Genomic DNA, 7,448 nt, shown 5'->3' with positions numbered 1-7,448 from the left:
TGTGAAAATTTAATATCAATCATTGAAGAGCTTTGGTAGGTTATGAATTCCGAACAAACAGATATCATTTGTAAAATATAAAAAGTAATGACTAGTAAATAACAGTAGTGAAAAACATTAATAATAAATAAATATTATTATAACTTAATATTGCAATCAATATTATTAAATAGTATCTAAATATAGTTCTGAGGAATAGTAATAAGTTATGAATAATAATCAATAATAATCTTCGATATTGAAGAATATTCTTCAATATTGAAGAATAATCTTCAATAATATTGAAGAATAATCTTCAATATTGAAGATTATTCTTCAATATTGAATAATATTCTTCAATATTATTGAAGATTATTCTTCAATATTGAAGAATATTCTTCAATATTGAAGAATATTCTTCAATATTGAATATTATTATTCAATATTGAAGATTATTCTTCAATATTGAAGAATAATCTTCAATAATATTGAAGAATAATCTTCAATATTGAAGATTATTCTTCAATATTGAATAATATTCTTCAATATTATTGAAGATTATTCTTCAATATTGAAGAATAATCTTCAATAATATTGAAGAATATTCTTCAATATTGAAGAATATTCTTCAATATTGAAGAATAATCTTCAATAATATTGAAGAATAATCTTCAATAATATTGAAGAATAATCTTCAATATTGAAGATTATTCTTCAATATTGAAGATTATTCTTCAATATTGAAGAATATTCTTCAATATTATTGAAGAATATTCTTCAATATTGAAGAATATTCTTCAATATTATTGAAGATTATTCTTCAATATTGAAGAATATTCTTCAATATTGAAGAATATTCTTCAATATTGAATATTCTTCAATATTGAAGAATATTCTTCAATATTGAATAATATTCTTCAATATTGGAGAATATTCTTCAATATTGAATAATATTCTTCAATATTGAAGAATATTCTTCAATATTGAAGAATATTCTTCAATATTATTGAAGAATATTCTTCAATATTGAAGAATATTCTTCAATATTATTGAAGATTATTCTTCAATATTGAAGAATATTCTTCAATATTGAATATTCTTCAATATTGAAGAATATTCTTCAATATTGAATAATATTCTTCAATATTGGAGAATATTCTTCAATATTGAATAATATTCTTCAATATTGAAGAATATTCTTCAATATTGAATAATATTGTTCAATATTGAATAATATTCTTCAATAATATTGAAGAATAATCTTCAATAATATTGAAGAATAATCTTCAATATTGAAGATTATTCTTCAATATTGAATAATATTCTTCAATATTATTGAAGATTATTCTTCAATATTGAAGAATATTCTTCAATATTGAATATTCTTCAATATTGAAGAATATTCTTCAATATTGAATAATATTCTTCAATATTGGAGAATATTCTTCAATATTGAATAATATTCTTCAATATTGAAGAATATTCTTCAATATTGAAGAATATTGTTCAATATTGAAGAATATTCTTCAATAATATTGAAGAATAATCTTCAATATTGAAGAATATTCTTCAATATTGAAGAATAATCTTCAATAATATTGAAGAATAATCTTCAATATTGAAGAATATTCTTCAATATTGAAGAATAATCTTCAATAATATTGAAGAATAATCTTCAATAATATTGAAGAATAATCTTCAATATTGAAGAATATTCTTCCATATTATTGAAGATTATTCTTCAATATTGAAGAATATTCTTCAATAATATTGAAGAATAATCTTCAATATTGAAGATTATTCTTCAATATTGAATAATATTCTTCAATATTGAAGAATAATCTTCAATATTGAAGAATATTCTTCAATATTGAAGAATAATCTTCAATATTGAAGAATATTCTTCAATATTGAAGAATAATCTTCAATATTGAAGAATATTCTTCAATATTGAAGAATAATCTTCAATATTGAAGAATATTCTTCAATATTGAAGAATAATCTTCAATATTGAAGATTATTCTTCAATATTGAATAATATTCTTCAATATTGAAGAATAATCTTCAATATTGAAGAATATTCTTCAATATTGAAGAATATTATTCAATATTGAAGAATATTATTCAATATTGAAGAATATTCTTCAATATTGAAGAATAATCTTCAATAATATTGAAGAATATTCTTCAATATTGAAGATTATTATTCAATATTGAAGAATATTCTTCAATAATATTGAAGAATAATCTTCAATATTGAAGAATAATCTTCAATATTGAAGAATATTCTTCAATATTGAAGAATATTCTTCAATATTGAAGAATAATCTTCAATATTGAGGAATATTCTTCAATATTGAAGAATAATCTTCAATATTGAATAATTATTCAATATTCTTCAATATTGAAGAATATTCTTCAATATTGAAGAATATTCTTCAATATTATTGAAGAATATTCTTCAATATTATTGAAGATTATTCTTCAATATTGAATAATATTCTTCAATATTGAAGAATAATCTTCAATATTGAAGATTATTATTCAATATTGAAGATTAATCTTCAATATTATTGAAGATTATTATTCAATATTGAAGAATAATCTTCAATAATATTGAAGAATAATCTTCAATATTGAAGATTATTCTTCAATATTGAATAATATTCTTCAATATTATTGAAGATTATTCTTCAATATTGAAGAATATTCCTCAATATTGAAGATTATTCTTCAATATTGAAGAATATTCTTCAATATTGAAGAATATTCTTCAATATTATTGAAGATTATTCTTCAATATTGAAGAATATTCCTCAATATTGAAGATTATTCTTCAATATTGAAGAATATTCTTCAATATTGAAGAATATTCTTCAATATTGAAGATTATTATTCAATATTGAAGATTATTCTTCAATATTGAATAATATTCTTCAATATTATTGAAGATTATTCTTCAATATTGAAGAATATTCTTCAATATTGAAGAATATTGAAGAATATTCTTCAATATTGAATAATATTGTTCAATATTGAAGAATATTCTTCAATAATATTGAAGAATAATCTTCAATATTGAAGAATATTCTTCAATATTGAAGAATAATATTGAATAATATTCTTCAATATTGGAGAATATTCTTCAATATTGAAGAATATTCTTCAATAATATTGAAGAATAATCTTCAATAATATTGAAGAATAATCTTCAATATTGAAGATTATTCTTCAATATTGAAGAATAATATTGAATAATATTCTTCAATATTGAAGAATATTCTTCAATAATATTGAAAATATTCTTCAATAATATTGAAGAATAATCTTCAATAATATTGAAGAATAATCTTCAATATTGAAGATTATTCTTCAATATTGAAGAATATTCTTCAATATTGAAGAATATTATTCAATATTGAAGAATATTATTCAATATTGAAGAATATTCTTCAATATTGAAGAATATTCTTCAATATTGAATAATATTCTTCATAATTGAAGAATATTCTTCATAATATTGAAGAATAATCTTCAATATTGAAGAATATTCTTCAATATTGAAGAATAATCTTCAATAATATTGAAGAATAATCTTCAATATTGAAGAATATTCTTCAATATTGAAGAATAATCTTCAATAATATTGAAGAATATTCTTCAATAATATTGAAGAATAATCTTCAATATTGAAGAATATTCTTCAATATTGAAGAATAATCTTCAATAATATTGAAGAATAATCTTCAATATTGAAGAATATTCTTCAATATTATTGAAGAATATTCTTCAATATTGAAGAATATTCTTCAATATTATTGAAGATTATTCTTCAATATTGAAGAATATTCCTCAATATTGAAGAATATTCCTCAATATTGAAGATTATTCTTCAATATTGAAGATTAATCTTCAATATTGAAGAATATTCTTCAATATTGAAGAATATTCTTCAATATTATTGAAGAATATTCTTCAATATTGAAGAATATTATTCAATATTGAAGAATATTCTTCAATATTGAAGAATATTCTTCAATATTGAAGAATAATCTTCAATAATATTGAAGAATATTATTCAATATTGAAGAATAATCTTCAATATTGAAGATTATTCTTCAATATTGAAGAATAATCTTCAATATTGAAGAATATTCTTCAATCTTCAATATTGAAGAATAATCTTCAATATTGAAGAATAATCTTCAATATTGAAGAATATTCTTCAATATTATTGAAGATTATTCTTCAATAATATTGAAGAATAATCTTCAATATTGAAGATTATTCTTCAATATTGAATAATATTCTTCAATATTGAAGAATAATCTTCAATATTGAAGAATATTCTTCAATATTGAAGAATAATCTTCAATATTGAAGATTATTCTTCAATATTGAAGAATATTCTTCAATATTGAAGAATAATCTTCAATATTGAAGAATATTCTTCAATATTGAAGAATAATCTTCAATATTGAAGATTATTCTTCAATATTGAAGAATAATCTTCAATATTGAAGAATATTCTTCAATATTGAAGAATAATCTTCAATATTGAAGATTATTCTTCAATATTTAATAATATTCTTCAATATTGAAGAATAATCTTCAATATTGAAGAATATTCTTCAATAATATTGAAGAATAATCTTCAATATTGAAGATTATTCTTCAATATTGAATAATATTCTTCAATATTGAAGAATAATCTTCAATATTGAATAATATTCTTCAATATTGAAGAATAATCTTCAATATTGAAGAATAATCTTCAATAATATTGAAGAATATTATTCAATATTGAAGAATATTCCTCAATATTGAAGATTATTCTTCAATATTGAAGAATATTCTTCAATATTGAAGAATAATCTTCAATATTGAAGAATATTCTTCAATAATATTGAAGAATAATCTTCAATATTGAAGATTATTCTTCAATATTGAATAATATTCTTCAATATTGAAGAATAATCTTCAATATTGAAGAATATTCTTCAATATTGAAGAATATTATTCAATATTGAAGAATATTATTCAATATTGAAGAATATTCTTCAATAATATTGAAGAATAATCTTCAATATTGAAGAATATTCTTCAATATTGAAGAATATTCTTCAATATTGAAGAATATTCTTCAATAATATTGAAGAATAATCTTCAATATTGAAGAATATTCTTCAATATTGAAGAATATTATTCAATATTGAAGAATATTATTCAATATTGAAGAATATTCTTCAATATTGAAGAATAATCTTCAATATTGAAGAATATTCTTCAATATTGAAGAATATTCTTAAATATTGAAGATTATTCTTCAATATTGAAGAATATTCCTCAATATTGAAGATTATTCTTCAATATTGAAGAATATTCTTCAATATTGAAGAATATTCTTCAATATTATTGAAGATTATTCTTCAATATTGAAGAATATTCTTCAATATTGAAGAATATTCTTCAATATTATTGAAGATTATTCTTCAATATTGAAGAATATTCCTCAATATTGAAGATTATTCTTCAATATTGAAGAATATTCTTCAATATTGAATATTCTTCAATATTGAAGAATATTCTTCAATATTGGAGAATATTCTTCAATATTGAATAATATTCTTCAATATTGAAGAATATTCTTCAATAATATTGAAGAATAATCTTCAATAATATTGAAGAATAATCTTCAATATTGAAGATTATTCTTCAATATTGAAGAATATTATTCAATATTATTCTTCAATATTGAAGAATAATCTTCAATATTGAAGATTATTCTTCAATATTATTGAAGATTATTCTTCAATATTATTGAAGAATATTCTTCAATATTGAAGAATAATCTTCAATATTGAAGATTATTCTTCAATATTATTGAAGAATATTCTTCAATATTGAACAATATTCTTCAATATTGAAGAATATTCTTCAATATTGAAGAATATTATTCAATATTGAAGAATATTCTCCAATATTGAAGAATATTCTTCAATAATATTGAAGAATAATCTTCAATATTGAAGATTAATCTTCAATATTGAATAATATTCTTCAATATTGAAGAATAATCTTCAATATTGAAGAATAATCTTCAATATTGAATAATAATCTTCAATATTGAAGATTATTCTTCAATATTGAAGAATATTCTTCAATATTGAAGAATATTGATTAATTATTCAATATTGAAGATTATTCTTCAATATTGAAGAATAATCTTCAATATTATTGAAGAATATTCCTCAATATTGAAGATTATTCTTCAATATTGAAGAATAATCTTCAATATTGAAGAATATTCTTCAATATTGAAGAATATTCTTCAATATTATTGAAGATTATTCTTCAATATTGAAGAATATTCTTCAATATTATTGAAGATTATTCTTCAATATTGAAGAATAATCTTCAATAATATTGAAGAATATTCTTCAATATTGAAGATTATTCTTCAATATTGAAGATTAATCTTCAATATTGAAGAATATTCTTCAATATTGAAGAATAATCTTCAATAATATTGAAGAATAATCTTCAATAATATTGAAGAATATTCTTCAATATTGAAGATTATTATTCAATATTGAAGATTAATCTTCAATATTGAAGAATATTCTTCAATATTGAAGAATATTCTTCAATATTGAAGAATATTCTTCAATATTGAAGAATATTATTCAATATTGAAGAATATTCTTCAATATTATTGAAGATTATTCTTCAATATTATTGAAGATTATTCTTCAATATTATTGAAGATTATTCTTCAATATTGAAGAATATTCTTCAATATTGAAGATTATTCTTCAATATTATTGAAGATTATTCTTCAATATTGAAGAATATTCTTCAATATTGAAGAATATTCTTCAATATTATTGAAGAATATTCTTCAATATTATTGAAGATTATTCTTCAATATTGAAGAATATTCTTCAATATTGAATAATATTCTTCAATATTGAAGAATATTCTTCAATATTGAAGAATAATCTTCAATAATATTGAAGAATATTCTTCAATATTGAAGAATATTCTTCAATATTGAAGATTATTCTTCAATATTGAAGATTATTCTTCAATATTGAAGATTATTCTTCAATATTGAAGAATAATCTTCAATATTGAGGAATATTCTTCAATAATATTGAAGATTATTCTTCAATATTGAAGAATAATCTTCAATATTGAAGAATAATCTTCAATATTGAAGATTAATCTTCAATATTGAAGAATATTCTTCAATATTGAATAATAATCTTCAATATTGAAGAATATTCTTCAATATTGAAGAATATTCTTCAATATTATTGAAGATTATTCCTCAATATTGAAGAATATTCTTCAATATTGAAGAATATTCTTCAATATTGAATAATATTCTTCAATATTATTGAAGAATATTCTTCAATATTGAAGATTATTCTTCAATATTGAAGAATAATCTTCAATATTGAAGA

Source organism: Procambarus clarkii, chromosome 70, assembly GCF_040958095.1.
Source record: "Procambarus clarkii isolate CNS0578487 chromosome 70, FALCON_Pclarkii_2.0, whole genome shotgun sequence".
NCBI classification, from domain to species: Eukaryota; Metazoa; Arthropoda; class Malacostraca; order Decapoda; family Cambaridae; genus Procambarus; species Procambarus clarkii.
Note: the sequence above shows the minus strand (reverse complement) of the source record.